Here is an 18,956-nt window from a genome sequence, read left to right as displayed (position 1 = left end):
ATTGATGCATAGATCGGCACAAGTTTAATATCAGGATGAGATCTGATTTTTTAACAAAAGGCCTCATAAATTTTAAATTGTTTCCTCTTATTTGAACATTCCCCTAGTATTTATTTTTTTTTTAGAGATATTATCTATTTGAGAGAGAGAGCGAGAGAGAGCACCAGCAGGGAGGGTGGAGGAGGTGCAGAAGTAGAGGGAGAAGGAGGGTCCTGACTGGGAGCCCGATGCGGGGCTTGATCCCAGGACCCTGGGGTCATGACCTGAGCCGAAGGCAGACACCTAACCAGCTGAGCCACCCAGACGCTCCTCCCCTAGTATTTATATACTATCATTGCTTTTAACTGTTAACTGATGCCAAACACTCGGAATTTACACATTACTTTTAGGAGCGCCTGGGTGGTGCAGTTGGATAAGCATCTGACCCTTGGTTTTGGCTCAGGTTGTGATTTCAGGGTCTTGAGATCAAGCCCTGCGTTGGGCTCTGCACTCAGTGTGGAGTCAGCTTAAGGTTCTCTCTCCCTTTCTCTCTGCTCCTCCTGCTCATGTGCTCGCTTGCTCTCTTTCAAAAAAATAATTTTTTTTCCAAATAATTTTTTTAAATTTATATATTACTTTTGTGCAATTTCGATCTTTTTCTATTTTGACGTTGTAACTTTTTATCCAGGCCTAACTAAAATATATTTTTTAATATTTTCCTTTGAATTATATGACCTGTTTCTCATATTGATAAAAGATTAAGTAGTAAAGAAAAAGATACCCAGAACATGAGAATGTTGTATAAATGTATTTAATTTTTTTGCAATTTGACAGCATTAAAGATATTTCAGCGTCAGACAACACAGTGTGACATTAGGAAGGAGGAGTCGGCTCATTTCACCACCCAGCAGCAGTGTGGTTTGAAGTGTGGGCTGCAACTTGTCCATGCTTCTGTTCCCTTATCTGTAAAATGGGGATGAGGATGTAACATCAGAGGGCTTCTAATACTGGCAGTACTGAGACGGTAAGTCCTTTGAAGAGCCTGCTCTTTGAAAAGGCTCGTCATCTTTCAAATCTGGCCTTCTCAAAACCATACTAGTCAGTATGCACACAGTATGGTGTGTATTATTTGTTACCAAGGTGCTTCCTACAAAGTACTCCTAATAGTACTGGCAATGTAGTATTGCCTTCTTTTTTTTAAAGATTTTATTTATTTATTTGACAGAGACCAAGCGAGAGAAGGAACACAAGCAGGGGGAGGGGGAGAGGGAGAAGCAGGCTTCCCACCGAGCAGGGAACCCGATGTGGGGCTCGATCCCAGGACCCTGGGATCACGACCTGAGCCGAAGGCAGACACTTAACCAACTGAGCCACCCAGACGCCCCGTGGTAAGTATTGCCTTCTAAAATAAGTTGCAATTGGGGTGGCTGGCTGGCTCAGTTGGTAGAGCATGCCACTCTTGATCTTGGGGTTGTGAATTCAAGCCCTATGTTGGGTGTATACCTTACTTTTAACAAACATTAAAAATTAAAAGTGTTTAAAAATAAGTTGCAAATGAATGTTCACCCCAAAATCACTTTTCAAAAAACATGGAAATTTAACGTCACCAATTACTAGTATAAAATACATTGTGTCTACACACAAAGACAATTGATGAGCAGTATTTCTCTGCTGGGATTATTTGTCTTTGCTTACCTGGATTTTCCAGTTTTTGTACAGGAAACAGCTGTTATATATAATTTGCAGATATAGATATACGCATTGTATAATGTAAATATGCTAAACTTCAATACTTTTCATTCTACCTGTTACAGAGTAGCTAAGTCTAAAGTAACTACCAACAAATCTGAAGTAATTCCCAGTTTTTTGCATCATGTTTGAGTTTTGTGGAACAGCATTTAAGTCGTAGGAAGGGTTGGCTGAGTATTCCTACATTAATAAGTTGTTAGCACCAGGCTTTGACTATTTTTTTAAATTTTGAAACACTTCCAAACTTAGAGAAAAATTTCAAAATTAGTACAAAGAATTCCCGTATTCCCTTCACCCTGGTTCCCCATGTTAACATATTTCCATGTTTTATCATTTTGTCTCATAAATGTGTGTGTATATATATATATGTACATATATACGTTTGTATGTATATGTACATACATCTACAAATGATATTTTTCCCGAGTTGTTCAAAAGTGTTATCTTTTTGCCCCTAAATAAATACTTAAGGATGTACTGCCTAAAAACAGGAACGTTCTCCTACATAAGCACAGTACAACTGTCCGGATGAGACAGGATGCCAGAACCCCCCTCTGCTGGAGCCCAAACACTGGGAACCACAATCCTTCCCTCATCTTTCCCTTCTCTCACAGATCGTGACCTGTGATCTTTGTCCAATGTCTAAAAACTATTGTTTCATACTTTGTGTATATAGCTTTCTAGTTGTTTAAGGTGGGAGAGTGAATCCAGTCCTATCATTACATCATGGCTGGAAGTGAACATCCATCTGTAAGTGATTTTTAAAGCTAATCACATAGTTGAAAATAATTTTGGATTACTTTGCATATATTGCAAGAAACACCACTGTGGGCAAACTATTCCCTTTCCTATTTGCAATTCCACCCCCAAACTGACTTTAAAATTTTTTTTCTCCAAACTCACTTTTTAAAAGGCAGCTTGCATCCATTATTTTGTAGAGTAAGTGGTTCATCAACATTATCGAATGAATACATGGGAGCCTCAGGTGTACATGTTTATGCAAAGGAAGGAAAGCAAGCTTTTGGGGTGGAGTGTTTCACATTCTACATGCTACGTACAATCATTTTACACACAGTCTCATTTAACTCTAAACAGCCTTGCAATTTGTAGATGAGGAAATTGTTAGGTTAAATCAAGACGTCAATTCACTGTGGATAGCTGACAAGTGGCAGAAGCAGGATGACTCATACCCAGACCAGAGCCCATTATTATTCCCCAACGCTGCTAATTATCCAGTGATGAGGAGATGCACAATCATTATTGTCATAAACGCTCACCCAGTGCAAAAGTGGCATGACATTGAATATTCATATTTGATAGAGTATCAAATATTGTATCTAAGAGATACAAGTCTTTGAAGTTTGCAAGAAACTGTCCTACTTTGAAAACAGAAGGAATGGCATCTTGAGTTTGGTAACTTAAACTTGCTGTTTTCCCAACACAGCAGAAAAAGAGCCACAAGTGATTTTTTTTTTTTTTTGAAGATTGATTTATTTGAGAGAGAGTGTGTGCACGTGTGGGGCAGGGAGGAGGGGAGCGGCAGAGAGAGAGGGAGAATCCTGAGCAGACTCCCCACTGAGCATGGAGCCCCACGCGGGGCTTGATTCTAGGACCCTGAGATCGTACCTGAGCCAAAATCCAGAGTCGGCTGCTCAACCGACAGAGCCACCCAGGTGCCCCCCAAACAGTGATTTTTCATGACATGTGTTAACAGTGTGGCTTAATACTTCATTCTTCTAAGTGTATGAAAAATATTTTTTAAACACTGAAACATTACTCTTAAAGGAGAAAATAATTTACCATCTCTAAAGATGAAAGTCACAGGTCACATGCCAAACATTTCTAAAGGAGTTGACCTAAAAATTAGTAATGTTGCTATATTATACTCAAGAGAGTTCTAACAGGGGAAGGTGTTAAAATATATTTTTTAAAGTATTTTCATATAAGACGGGGCTCCGTAGCTCAGGGGTTAGAGCACTGGTCTCGTAAAGTATTTTCATATAAGCTTTAGTTTTACCACTTTCATCTTCGTGTAGAATGTTCTTTATTGCAAAGATTGAGTGTTTTCCCTGAAGACTGATAATTTTTATACTATATTTCTCCCATGCACATGTATTCCCCTTGCTGCCAAACTTGGGTTCTGACACTATTATCTGACCTCGGTGTCCTCTATCCTGTGCCACAGCTTGGGTAAGCGGCTATGTCTCCCCTCCCAATTTCCTGTTGTAACAGTTGACCTCACACCTGAGTTCAGTGGTTTTCAAACTGTTAGAATAGCTTCTCTCAGGGGAGGGGGGCGGCGCCTGGGTGGCTCAGTCGGTTGAGCATCCGACTCTTGGTTTTGGCTCAGGTCGTGATCTCAAGGTCATGAGACTGAGCCCCATGTCAGGCTCTGCGCTGGGCGTGGAGCCTGCTTAAGATTCTCTCTCCTGCTCCCTCCGCCTCTCCCCCCTCCACCTGTGCATGCTCTCTCACTCTCTCTAAAAAAGAAAAAAAAAAAAAGAGCTTCTCTCTGGCTGGTAGGACTAGGACTCCCCACCTGTTTCATCCAGAGCATCTCTTCCTTTATCTGTTTACACACTGCCTTTCCAAGTTACCTTTGGCTTGCATAGAAAGTTTCTCAGTGAAAAACAATGGACCTCATCTCCTCTCACTAGACCCCGCCGTTGCTCGGGGACCCTCCCGTCACACACAGCCATTCCCCATACTGGCTGGGTGACTTCCAGCAGGCTATGGTGCTGAGAAAGAAGAGGAGGGGAAAAGTCCCGCTGAGCGGAGGGCTTCCAGCCTCCCCGTTCAAGGGAGGGCTCAGTAGGCCAGTGTGAGCTGCCAATGACAAAGGCCATACAAGCAGGTGCAGGCTGACCCCGTTTCATTGTGCTCTGCTTACTGGGTTTTCTACAAATTAAAGGTTTGTGGAAACCTTGCACGGGGCAAGTTTACAGGGACCATCTTTCCAACAGCACTTGCTCACTTCATGTCTCCGTGTCACATTGTGGTCATTTTTGCAGTATTTCAAATTTTTCATTATTATACTTGTCATGGGGATTTGTGATCAGTGATTATGATTTACTGAAAGCTCGGGTGATGTTTAGCATTTTTTAACAAAGTATTTGTTAAGATTTATTTATTTGAGAAAGAGAGAGCAGGGGGAGGGGCAGAAGGAGAGAATTTCAAGCAGACACCCTGCTGAGCGAAGAGCTGGACTTGGGGCTTGATCCCATGACCCATGAGATGACAACCTGAGCCAAAACCAAGAGTTGGAAGGCTTAACCAACTGAGCCACCCAGGCGCCCCAATAAAGTATTTTTAATAAAGGTATGTACATTTTCAGACATTATGCAATTGCACACTTAATAGATTACAGTATAAACATAACTTAATATATTACAGTATAAACATAAGTTAACATATAAACTTTTATGTGCACTAGGAAACCAAAAGTTCATTGGACTCACATTATTGCAATAACCGCTTTATTGTGAACCAAACCCACGATATCTCTGGGGTATGCCCACACTGACCAGCAGTTTTGGCAAACAGCACAAAACTTGGCCCTCACATCAACTTTGTCATTCAAGATGTGGCTTCTCGGTAGGTGTTATTAACAAGGCAAGACGCCATCTGATACTTTCCCATTTGAACCCGTTATCGCTAAATAGGTATTAGGTTTCCTAAAACCTGATTTTTCACTTTGGTGTCACCAGACCTAGTTGTGGCCCAGGGAGATCTATGATTTGGAGGCACGCGGTGGCATTCCCACCAGCAAGGCAAAGTGTGCTTGTTGGGGGAGGCCAAGCGGTGGCGCTCTGAGGCCAGCATCCCGGGCCCTGCCCTCCCCGGCAGCAGGCGCATGCAGAAGGCGGAATCACGGTCAAAGGCATTCTTGTAAGTACGAACAAGAGGAGGCGCTCCATCGAATCCTGTGGTTAAGGACACCAGGCTAAGATGCCACAAACATCCATCTCGATGGCCAACCTTGCCAGTGAGCCCAGAATGCTGCCAGGCCAGGAGTGCCTCTGTCCTGCACAGCACCTGGAGGGAGCTGCCAAGGTCGGCCGCCAACGCTTGTTCCGACAGGTGTTTCTTTAGCAGGAGCGAATACATTTGGTCCGCTTGCAGACCCCCCACCCTCGCCCCCCGGCCTGGGAGCCGTTCTAGCCACGTCAGCTGACTTCACACGTTCCAGGTCTGACCCGTGATGTCTCGATGCCATGGCGTGACTCTCAGGACCACCCTCCTGCTCGTGTTCAGGGCCTGGACCCTTGGTGGCAGCATGTGTGGGACACGGGGGACCAAGAGGGCCAGCTGGGAGGGCTGAGGGCTGCACACACCGCAGGGGTTACTGTACAGCATCGGCTTCGTCCGGAGACTGAGAAGAATGTCACCAAATAACTTCGCGAGGAAGGGTGAGGAAGACTATTCAGCAAGCCCTGCCCCATGGAGCGGCATAGCCGGCCCCCTGCAGGTGAGAGGTGGGAGGAAGGAATGAAGGCTTTGGGGTGCAGGGGGCACACGTGGGCAGCTGGTTTCTCAAATGCCTCTTGGCCCACGCTGCAGGAAAGCTCTCCGATCCGATGCCACAGGGCCTGGGGTCCCCAGCCAGCCTAGACCCCAAGCTCCCGGGGCCGGGGATACCTGCAGGACCGCAAGCTCAAGGGGCAAGGCAGGATTGTCCCTTAGAAACTTCCAAGGGAGGGGCGCCTGGGTGGCTCAGTCGTTGGGCATCTGCCTTCGGCTCAGGTCGTGATCCCAGGGTCCTGGAATCGAGCCCCTCATCAGGCTCCCTGCTCCGCAGGAAGCCTGCTTCTCCCTCTCCCACTCCCCCTGCTTGTGTTCCCTCTCTCGCTGTGTCTCTCTCTGTCAAATAAATAAAATCTTAAAAAAAAAAAAAAAGAAACTTCCAAGGGAGCATGGCCCTGCCAAGACCCCAATTCCTGCACAGTAATACTAAATTTGGATTTCTGGCCTCAGCGCTGTGACACAATAAACGTCTGTTGTTTTAAGGCACGAGCAAGGGAATTGGCTAGGAAACTAACACAGAAGGGCCGCTCACAAAGCGAACCAGCCGTCAGATGGCTCCAGCCCCAGGCTGCCTTCGCAAGGACACTGATGGCAGAGGATGCCCAGTGGTTCCTGAGCTGATCCACCTTGTTTTCCAGAGCCTTCCCCAGAGTCACTCTTTGGCGGCAGTCTCCTGCGCCCCCTCCTGGCCGGCAGAGAGAAGTGCGCCCCCTCTATTTGATATCTCAGGGGAAACGGGAGAACCGGGGAATTTCAAAACCGGACACAGAAATCTGTTTGTAAGAAAACATTCTTAAACCGTGCATTCTTGCCCCCACCCCATCTTGAAAAACAGGGCGAAGCCTTCGGCACTTGGCCCGAAGCCTCAGCTCTGCCCTGTGTCCTGCCATCTTTTTCGGGAAATTAACTCCGCGGTTGATGGCAAATTTCCTCTCCTTTCCTTGAGACCATTTCCTGCAACCGGACCCACACCTCCCCAGAGCCACCCTGGACCTGTCACCCCAGAAAGCAATTTAAACCGTCCCCGTTCTGATCCAAACTCTGTGTGTCCAGCTCACCTCCTCCGGTGTCCCCTCGACAGTAACTATTCAGCCGAATCCATATTGCTGGGGGGGCGGCGGGGGGGGGGGGGCTCTAACTTCATTCCCAGCCTCTCTTGACTTAACTTACTTTCTTGCCTAACCTGGATGCTCCAGCTCATTCTACTATGACTCTTGCAAACACCAACCACCCGCTCTGCCCTCTGGCCCTCGTCTGTTTGGCTAAACTCAACCCCAACCGCCTTCCACGCACATTTTCTTCCTCCGCAGACCCTCGTTCCTCCTGCCACCTTCTCCGTCTTGGCTGGGAGCCTGGCCTCCGCCCTCCCGGAGACCCGTGGAAGCCGCCACAACCACCACTAGCAAGCCCATATCTGCACCCACAGTTCCCTGCACGACCTCCTCCTGTCTAATACCCCCCACAGATCCTCAGGGTCCGGCCTCCTTTTTTCTCCCCCAAATTCCATTTCTCTGGGTATCCCTTCATGTCTACATCATCAACGTCTCTCTTTTTAACAAATTATTCTGATCTGCTTCTCCCTCTCCCTCTGTCCTTCCCCCTGCTTGTGCTCTCTCTCACTCTCAAATAAATAAATAAAATCTTAAAAAAAAAAAAAAGAAATAGGGACACCTGGGTGGCTCAGTTGGTTGAGCATCTGCCTTTGGCTCAGATCATGATCCCAGGGTCCTGGGATCGAGCCCGCATCGGGCTCCCTGCTCGGCGGGCAGCCTGCTTAAGACTGGCTGCAGGGTCGGGCGGGATGGCCTAAAGGCGGGAGACGGACTCTTGCAAGATGGGGTCGGACGGTACCTAGAACTCTGTTCTGGAAAGAAAATAGGAGCAGGTGGCAATGGTGGGCAGACAAGCTGGTGACAGGGCACATCCCGGAGGGACAAGCAGGGCGCGGCCGCACCCCCAGGGAAGCTAGGAGCCAGGGGTCTCTTTCAGGTCTGCAGCTCTCCACAGGCCTCCTGGGCCTGCCCTTGCTCACTGGGGCCGGCCTTGCCTTGGTTTTCTTCTGGTTTGTTTTTTAGATTTTATTTATTTATTAGAGAGAGAGCATGAGCAGAGGGAGTGGCAGAATGGAGAAGCAGACTCCCCGCCGAGCAGGGAGCCCAATGCTGCGGGGCCCGATCCCGAGACCCTGGGATCATGACCTGAACCAAACGCAGACGCTTAACCGACTGAGACACCCAGGCTCCCCTTTCCTCTGGTTCTGAGACCAGGAATGCCATGGGCTGGAATGACCAGCAGAGGGCAGCACAGGCTTGGGTTTGGCCTGGGCCTTCCGGTTTGGGAGCCAACGGGGCCCTTCCCAATCAGCTGTGGGAAGACGCAGGAGGAAGTAGTTTTGCATTTTTATAACCCTGAGCTTCCACGTGCACTCAGGGCCTCCCCAACCCAGCTGGTGGCTTAGTACGATGACGGGAAGTCAGGGGGCCAGAGGAGGCCAGACAGGCCCAGGAATGCAGGACGGGCTGCCGGCCCAGGGGTAGTTGGCAGCCAGGCTCAAACAGGCCCTGGCCGATAGTGGCTTCTTCTCCTGTCCTGTCCTCTTGCACCCACGACCCTGGCACCCAAAAGCACAGAGATGCTCAGAAGCGCCCCTCCTGGGCATGGGCGTGGCCACAAGCCCCTGGAACCGTCTGGGGGAAGCTCTGCTTTGAGGAACAGTCAACAAATGCCCACCTGCAGCCCCTCTTGGGAGGAGTCTGGGTACAGAAGCAAGAGAACCCGCAGGCCCAGCTGGGCTCTGAAGCTCCCCCGCCGCCGCAGCGAGGGGGAAGGAGGATTGCTCACGGAAGACGCAGCTCTGGACTTGAACGAACCTCCTAGAATTGGATGTCAAATCACGAGTGAAGGTGTTTCCGTCCCTCCCACTGCACTTTTTTGGGATTTTCTTTTTTAGTGATTGTATTTTTTTTAATTGTGGTAAAATATACCTAACATAAAATTTACCATCTTAACCATTTTATTTCTTTTAAGGATTTTATTGATTTATTTATTTGATAGAGAGCATGAGCAGGGGGGAAGGGTGGAGAGAGAAGCAGACTCCCCGGCTGAACAAGGAGCTCAATCCCAGGACCCCGGGATCATGACCTGAGCCGAAAGCGGCTGCTTAACCGACTGAGCCACCCAGGCGCCCCTCATCTTAACCATTTTAAATGCGTACAATTTAGGAGTGTTAAGTGCACTCACATTGTTCCCACTCTTTGTTTTTATTGCGACTTTTCATATACAGAGCCTGGGGCACGGAGAGCGAACCTCAAAGAAAAGGCAGAGATCTGGAGAAAGACTTTGCTGAGAAAAATATGGAAGGAAGCCAAAGCGGGTATGAGAGGCTTTTCAGACCACCGGGCCCAGGTGAGCTTTCCGGGACGCATGGGCCCCGGGGCTCGGGGTGTCCTATGCGGTACATCTCCGTCGGAGCTCCCCCACACAGTCCCTGTGCACCTGCAGCTCATCTGGAAGGACAGTGAGTACCCCAAAGGGATCCCTGCCCACGTTCAGAAACGGGAACAAAGCCATTCAAAATCCCCTCAAATATCACTTTGAAAATAATCTGTATAGTATGTAACTGAGAAGCACTTAGGACAAAATTTAAGCAGTAAAATACCTTAGATATTTGGCCTTTGATGAGCTACAAAGCTGAACGACACAGAACTTGAACCCCTAATATTAATGTCTAATGTTTAGACGGCATCTCCTTTGAGCCTGGGACCGCACTTTTTTTTTTTTTTTAAGATTTTTTATTTATTTATTTGACAGAGAGAGACACAGTGAGAGAGGGAATACAAGCAGGGGGAGAGGGAGAAGCAGCCTTCCTGCCTAGCAGGGAGCCCGATGTGGGGCTCGATCCCAGGACCCTGGGATCACGACCTGAGCCGAAGGCAGACGCTTAACGACTGAGCCACCCAGGTGCCCCCGGACTGACTTCTCTCACTCAGGCCTTCGCAGTGGAGGTGCTGTTACCAATTCCAAGCTAGAGAGAAGTAAACGGACGCCCAAGGCTGACTTGCTCAAGCTCACAGAGGAAGTGAGTGATGGAGCCTGGATTTGGACCTGCACATTGGCAGTGACATGGCCTAAGGACCCCCTCTCTGACCAGCACAGCCCTGGGGCCTGGAGGACAGCGAGGAGGTGGACTGGGGACATTCCTGCCCTGGGGGAGCTCAGAAATGGGTGGAAGGGTGAGCCCCCCTGTCTTGGAACAATGTCAGAGTCACCGGTCCTGATGAGCTAGCGCTGACCTACATCTGTCCCTTTTGATCGGTAAAGATCCACGTAAGAACTTGAATAAGAGGCATTGGTGCAACCACAGGGACCTTCACGTGTCTGCTCACCGGTCACACCACCTCTTTCCGCCACGCGCCTCGGTGGGAAAATAATGTCACCAAAGGACCAGAGAAAATCCGGAATGTTTTACCACTCCAACACTTCTTGAGGAGTGCTGCCTGGGGAAGACCATCCTCAACCTGTCCCTTCTTCATTCTTGACTTCTCTGCCCAAGAGCACCTGGCCGGGGACAGCCCAGGGAGGTTGTGTGATCCCTCGATGCGAAAGGGCAGAGAGAAAAGGCGGAACAGGACATCGGGAATGATGGTCTATTTTCCTGTGCTTGGTTTTTGAAATGCATTTTGGCTCTTCTATGTCAAGCTAGTGAGAGGGCCAACAGGGTTTCAAAGCAGCGTCGTGGCAGGTGAGGCTGGCAGCTGAGCACGCGGGCATTTTCAGGAACCTCTGTGGCTGCCCGTGGCTGGGCTTCTCCCTCGGCCTGCGCCCACCGCATTGTCACCAGGGCCGGGGCCGTGGGGAGGGACCCCGCCGCTGCTCTGAGTGGGACAACCCGGTCTGTGTATTTCCCAGCACCCAGCCCTACTTACAGAACACACCCGACAGCCTCTAGCGCCCCAGGAGTGGACTGATCCCCTTATTCCCTTTGTTACCTGTTCTCTATTTTCTGTAAATGAGGCTTGCTTGCGTTTGTGGGTACAAATGGGTGATGTCTGCATGTGCTTTGAGCTATAAGTGTTTCAACAGAAATGGGGTGCTAAACCAACAAAAAACGAATGCAAACGACAGAAAGTACCAAGCACGTGTGGACAGGCCTGCCTGATGTCCGGGTGGCCGAGGCATGGCATCTGAGCCCATGGCCTCTGTGCTTCCAGAACTTCTGCGGTCCCTGCGCCCATCTTCTAACGCTCTCCCCTGCTGCCCCAGCCAGGCCCGAGACGAAGCGTGCGCCCTCTCTCCTGTGCGCGCCTCCCTGAGTCTCCTGCCAGGCATGCCTCCGGTGAGGACCCTCATCCCAGCACCAGTCACCTAAAACGGACTATTTCCGGCTGTATCAGCAGAGAGAACAGGATATGAATTCTGTTTGGGGGGGGCCATGTCCTTCCCTCGGGACTTTCTCGTCTCATCCTGTTGGACCAACTATAAATGTCCACTTCCATTTCTTTCAACCAGGGTTTCTCAATCTTGACACCATTGAAACTGGGGGCCAGATAATTCTTTGTTGTGAGGAGCTGTCCTGTGCAAGCTCAGCGCTACTCGATGCGACTAGCATCACCCAGCCACCCCGCCCCCCGACTCCCAGGTCTGACAACCAAGAACATCTCCAGATCTTGCCAAATGTCCTCCAGGGGCAAAACTGCCCCCTGTGAGGAATAGCTGATCTAGTGGTTAGAAGCTGGGGATGTCACGGAACATTCTACAGTGCACAGGAGCCTCTACAACAAAGAATTATCTGGCCCCAAATGTCGCCAGTGCTGAGAGCCCCACCCGGTCTCACCTAGCATTACTCACGTTTCTTTGTTTTGCATCTTAACAAATTCCTATTTGACACACCCCTCACTAAGACTGTTCTTCCTCATCAAAGGACTGAAAGAGCTGTGTGAACGGAACGATAAGAGCTTTCAAGCGGGGAAAGTGTGCTTATCCCAAACTTGGGGCTATCCCAGACTTTGTAGATGGAGCGAACCTTCTTCAGAGGGGAAACGTGGCAGGGATGCGAGGCTCTAGGGGAATCGACCAGTGGGTCCTCCTCAGGGCAGACCATGGTTTGTAGAGAGGGTCCCCCAGGGGACGTCCAAGCCACAGAACCAGGAGAGAGGACAGCAGTCCGGAGCGCTCAGGGCCCGCGGGGACCGCGGTGCCTGCGACAGTGCGGGGGGGTCCGAGGCGCCCGTGAGCTCAGATCAGATCCTAGAATCTGCTGCAAGACCTGACAGCAAGGCCGATTTGTGGCCAGAACCATCCTGGAGGTTTTAGGACCCATGAACTAGGACACATCTCCGCAGATGAGAACTCTTCCTTTGAACGTGGTTCTCTTGAAGAGCAGAAGGAAATGCTTACACTTGGTGTTTGTGGTTTCCATCCGGATTCCTCTTACTAACTCAAAGCCAGAAACAGTCTCATCAGAGATGGTCCAAGAGAACTTGATGAGGTTTGGTTGTTATGAAACCCGTTTTCCATTCCCCATGACTGCTGTGGCCAAGGGCATCTCCCCAGCAAGCCGAGTGGCCCGCCCAGTTGGTAATTGAACTTTAAAGGGCTTCCTGGGCTTTCTGGAGGAGAAGAACCTTGAGCTGCACCAATACGTCCCCACCCCTAGCTCAGGAGAGTCCCAGGAATGACCTCTCTGGTGGGAGGTGGGGGGAGGTGGGGGACACGTCAAGAAGCACAGCCACATTGGCACATTTCAGCCCCCCACCGGGCAACTCATGGATGAGGTATCCCATAGTCCTTGGACTTAGAGAGATTGCTGTTATGGAAAGATTTAATGCCATTCAGTCTCTCTGCCCTGACTTCCCAGTGTGGGAGGCAGAAAAAAGCCCCCAAAGTTGTCCACATCCCAATTCCCTGGGATTGTGATCTTATATGGCAAAAGGGATTTTGCAGATTCGACTAACAATCTTGAGATGGAGAGATTGTCCTGCATTATCTGGATGGGCCAGCACCATCACAAGGATTCTTATAAGGGGAGAGCTGGAGATGAAAGGTGATGTGTGACAGAAGCAGAGATTGGGGGGATGCTCTTTAGAGATGGAGGAAGAAGTCACAGGCCGAGGAACCCAGGCAGCCAGTGGGAGCTAAAAAGGCGAGGAAACGGATTCTCCCTCCACCGGCCCCTGCAGGCGCTGATGTCCCAGTGAGCACTCCTATCTGGGTCCTCCACCCTGAAGCTCTCTTGATACTCACTTTAGCCTGGTTGCACCTGTATTCACACGTTGGGAGGAGAAGGGACGACATGAGCCCTCCACCTCCTCTCTGTTGTCCTGCTTACAGACTAATCCAGAATTACCGTTCAGAGCTTGTTCCTTCCCTGCCTCAGGGCAAACGAGGAGTCGTCTCCCTTACCTAGCAAGCGCGATGCAAAGCCAGGTTGTTTACCTGGGAGTTTTACTGCTCCGACTTTGGAGGGGGGGCATTGGAAGAACCGCTTGCTCCTTGTCCTGATTCCATAGCCACGGTACGCAGATTAATGATTTGCTGGTGTTCCCTTTCCTGGTCTGTCACTTCCAGGCGATTTTGCAAGGATCCACGAGTTAATATTTGGAAAGAACTCCTTGAACTCCTACATAAATAAAAAGCGTCACAGGTAGTAATCTTGATGCCTTGTAATGAGTCCTTTTAAAATCCCAAAGCACCGGACACTCTGCATTACTCCCTCAGCATAGATATTAGCTGCACACATGGTATCGTGTTCCCACCTGGAACACTCATAGCGGCGGTTACAGGACACTTAACGAGGTACCAGGCAGCGAGCTATGCTCATCATACTCACGATCTCGTTGACTTAGGGAGATAAAGATCACCTGTGACCTGTGCTGTGCATTCCTGGGAGGAAAACAAAGCCCCACACGTGTGCTTACCTCTACCCTGATGTCACCAGCCATGGGAAGAGCCCCCCTACACAGCACCTGGCACAGGGTGGGAACTCGGTGCTGCAGATGGATGGCATTTCGTATAATTACAGCAAATGAGATGAGACATTACTGGAGAGACCGCGCTTGAGTCAGAGAAGCAGAAGTGGAGGCGACTGATAATAAAGGGTTCTCTGCTCTTCTGGTAATTTATAGATTTTTTTTTTAAGATGGACAGTGTGGGACAGTGGCTGGGATCAGTTCCTGCAGTCAAGACTCGGCTTCACATACCTCTGCTCCTCAAGCCTGTTGCTTCTTTCCCAAAGAAGCACAATGCCAGGGTTTTAAGACACTTAAGAACCCAGAGTTTCTGTTGGGAGGCTGTTTTCGGAGTATTGTCTCTCTTGCCCAGAGTACTGTTGGGGAATGCTGTAGAACACTTCTCAGAAGCACATTCACAGCTTGGCTCACTTTGTGAGAAAAAATCAGGAGGGTGAGGAGGGACTTTCAACTGCGGGAAACCAGAGTAAATAAGGACAGAATAACACCGACTTGTGTTAACGTATTCTGCAGTTAAGGTTTAGAGGCAACTTTGAATGTAAAGAACCAGCAGGTGGCACTGTTATTCTCTAGAAATGCGGCGGAGGGTGTGGGAGGGGTGTGGGGGTGTGTGTACCTGTGCACACACATGTGCTGGGTGAGAGAAGCTTCCCTATCTCCCCACCACCACTTAGCTAGGCAGATGCCCCTTTCTCTGTCATCCTTCTTTTCTGTTCTTGGTCAAAAACTAGCAGAGAAGAGCAAGAAAACCCAGCAGAGATCACAACACAGATACCATCCAATCAAAGATATTTCCCCAGACGTCTTGGGAAGAACACTGAAGTCCTCATGCACCCCCTCCCCCGGTTCCCCCATTCCTCCCCAGGCCTAGACAGTCTACTTTTCTGTCTTCCAGGAAGATGGCCCAGCACTGTGGTGGTTTCCTTCTTGTAGGCATATTTGTTTGAAAAAAAGGACTCTAGACAGAGTGGGGACCTCGGAAGAATGATTTAATGTTGGCTCTTCAGGTGCATTTCATATCAGACAATCTGGATCTAAAGGATACATCCACAGGGAAGGTCCCCTTCCCCTAAAATCACACCAGCATGGGAAAACCTACCTCCTCTGTCTTTGTGCAAAGCTGTTCTCCTCGGAGGCCTTACAATTAAGCCTTGTCCGAGAATCTGGGAGCACAGGCAGGGCTACAAGGCCCTATTAGGGAGCTTCAAACACATCACATTCATTGCATTGATCTTGTTCTTTCCCCACCTGCTTAATAGGCCCTGAAAGCCATGCACTGAAGGACGGCCTCTAGCTCATTTCAAATGCATCGACATAATGGACTCATCTCCCTAGCACAAACCTCCAAGGACTCAGGTGAGGCAAACCGTTTCTAAAACTGTCATGATGAAGGAGAGGTGGTGGCCGCTCTGGAAAGAGCCCAAGGGTTGTTGAGTGTGTGAGTTCAAATCCAGCCTGCGCCGTCTTACCGGCTGGGTGATGCTGGGTGACCAAGTTCTGGAAACTGCCTGAGCTTCCCTTTCTAGGTCTGTGAGCTGGGATTAACAATCCCCGTGCACTCTTTGCTTGTGAGCTGTGGTCATCCCCTAGGCACGTTCCCAAGGCCACAAGATCAAAGGCAATCGTCCCGTGCCTGCACGCAGGTGAGCGTGTTGCACGCGCAGCAGGCCCCGGGCTCCGTGTTGTGCACACCTGAGTTTTCTTAAGCCTCACAGCAGCCCCACGTGCGAACGGGGAGCCTAAGCATGGGGGTGTGGCAGAGACTGTGGACTTGTGTGAGGAAAGCGGTTGCGAGAAAGGTCTTGGCCCAGGGCTCCCGTTCCTCCCTGGGAGAAATGACCTGGGATCTTCTTCTTCGGGCGGGGTGGGGAGAGCCGGCCTGCGGAGGGGGTGGGGGTGGCCCCCAGCTCTGTTCTTCTGGAGCCTGGGTGCCCTTCCGCTGCCATGGGGATGCCGTCAACAATTAAAAGCCACCTCCGGATGTGGGGGGCTGAGTCTCTTAGGTCCTTAACATGGCATTTCGTATCGTGACGTTTTCCAGGTTGAAGCAAGGGTCCCTAAGGAACCAGCATTCGGGGAATTATTAAAACAGCAAGGCCTCCCCCCAAAGACTTTTTTTTAAAGATTTTATTTATTTGACAGAGACACAGCGAGAGAGGGAACACAAGCAGGGGGAGTGGGAGAGGGAGAAGCAGGCTTCCCGCGGAGCAGGGACCCCAATGCGGGGCTCGATCCCAGGACCCTGGGACTAGGACCTGAGCCGAAGGCAGTCGCTTAACGACTGAGCCCCCCCCCAGGTGCCCCATAAAGACATTTATTTTTTAAGGGACTTCATTAAACCACGTGGTCACATCTGACTCCTTGGCTGTGGTCTGGAAGCTTCTTAGAGTGGCCGTGTTTTTAGATCTGGAAGCTCACGTGTTTAAGTACCGAGACATCTAAAAATCACCAGTGACCGAACCTTTCTCAAGTGTGTGTCTCATGTCTAGTTCCCAAAGTGTGCCAACGTCTCTCGGCCTGGACGGTTTCACCGACGCTCTCGAGGCCAGTAGAACCTCTGTTATCCTGACAGAAAAGTGCGCCTGGAAAGAGGACGGGAGATTTTCGTTTGTTTTCGCTGTGTGTGTGTGTGTGTGTGTGTGTGTGTCTGTCTATGTGTAGGGAATAAAAGAGAAATGGGAACAAGGAATGTGGGAGAGACGGAGGGAGCCATGATCACAACAAAATACAGGGGAAGATGGAGAGTGGGAGGGTGAGGACTAGAATCCCTGCCGCAGAAGGCACTTTAGAGAGAAGTTTTAAGAAGCTCTGTGAATACAAAGGCTAAGAAGAATACTTAGTTTGGTCAGAAAATGCCAAGCGTGAGGACTCAGGGCTGTAGGCCAGGACCAGGAACCAGGCAGGGTTGTCCGGGCCTGGCCCCTGGCCGCCGCCACCTCTTCATCAAAGGGAAAGGTCTGCACCCCAGAACTCTTTCAAACACCTCTTCTCCCAGCATGTAGCCAAGCCTGGCTGTGCCCTCCTTTTCAGCACCTAAACAATGAGCTCTGCTATGCCCACAGGCCCCTCTCTGGCCTTCTCCACCTGGGGAGGGCCTGAGGACCCTAAAGACTTCCCCTCCCCTTCTGGAACCAAGGGCTTTAGGGTGTCTACAGCTTCCACTACCTCAGAGAAGGGAAGGCCCTAGAAAGACCGGGCTCCTGCCTTCCTTCCCCCACCGCTTTGCCCAGCTGGGGCTCTCCTCACAATGGAGCAGGGCCAGGCCCTGTTGCTGAGGGAACCAGCGGGAGGCCCAGCCCCCTTCCCCACAGAAATAACCAGAGGAGAGGAGCAAGGGATTAAATTGCCCTAATCTTCAGGCTTCAGAGGAGGCTGGGAGCCTGGCCAGTGTGAGGTGGCAGCTCCCCATTGGCCCAGACGAAGCAGGAGGTCACCGGCCTGGCCCCACCTCTCCCTTCTGCCCCACCTCCACTTCTCTCTCCTCAACCACAACCCCCCCCCAAAAAGGGAGACCACCAGTTTTGCTTCCCTAACAGAGGAAGGGAGGGCCCAAGCCCACCACCGCCTGGCTTTACCCATCTGATCTCTGTGGCGCTAGGAAGAACAGAGACCCTGGCTGGCCTAGCGAGAGATGCAATTTTGTTTGGTTCTGACTCACTGTCTGCAAACGTTGGTGGATATGAATCGGCTCACCTCCACCCGCCGCTGAGGCCCTGCAGGTAGACAGGTGAAGGGGTGCTCTGTCCCGCACCCCCTGGCTCCGGAGATGGCCGCAGCCCTGCTGGGGTGAGGGCTTCAGCGCGGCCTTCGAGAACTTCCTTAGATCCGTTGCCTCAGGGTGCTGTCCCTGAGTCTCACATTAGGGTAGGTGGGTCCCTCTGTAAAAATGCCCACGCCCCGGCCCCACCCCAGCTAACAATGCAGATGTGGTCAGTCTGAGGTGGGACTCGGGGAAGGGGTTTTAGGGGCCCAGGTCCTTGAGGGAGCCCCTCGCTGGGACCCCCGGGGAAGCTGGTTCAGAAATACCACTGCCAGCAGGACACCTGGGAGCACAGTTTTCCTGGCTTGAGCCCAGTATTCTTCCTGCTCTGTTACTTTTACTGCTTAAAAAAAAAAAAAAGTTTTAAGGAATACGCAACTTATTTAGGAAATGTATATAATACACGAAAGTGTAAGGAAGAAAATTACATCTTCCCTGAGCCCCCAACACCCAGAGGCACAGTTAACTTTTTGGGTTTTCTTTTCATCTATTTTCACGTATTTAGTTTAAAACAAGGTCAGGGACGCCTGGGTGGCTCAGTCCGTTGGGCGACAGACCCTTAATTTCGGCTCAGGTCATGATCTCAGGGTCCTGGGATCGAGCCCCACAATGGGCTCCGTGCTTAGTGGGGAGTCTGCTTGAGATTCTCTCTCTCTCCCTCTCCATCTGCCTTCCCCCCAACTCCGCTCTCTCTCTCTCTCTCTCTCAAATAAATAAATAAATCTTTAAAACAAGGTGAATCAGTTGGTTAGGAGTCAGACTCTTGATTTTGGCTCAGGGTCATGAGATGGAGCCCTGTGTCTGGCTCCGTGCTCAGCGGGGAGTCTGCTTGAGACTCTCTCTTCCTCTCCCTCTGCCCCTCCTCCCCTCTTTAAAATAAATAAATCTTTAAAAACAAAAAGCTTCTTGTTCCATTGCAAGCCAAATGCGGGATGGGCTTTTTACATGCTGCTGGACAACGCGTGGATTGGCAACGC

This window comes from Halichoerus grypus, chromosome 13 (assembly GCF_964656455.1).
Source record: "Halichoerus grypus chromosome 13, mHalGry1.hap1.1, whole genome shotgun sequence".
Classification (NCBI taxonomy): domain Eukaryota; kingdom Metazoa; phylum Chordata; class Mammalia; order Carnivora; family Phocidae; genus Halichoerus; species Halichoerus grypus.
Note: the sequence above shows the minus strand (reverse complement) of the source record.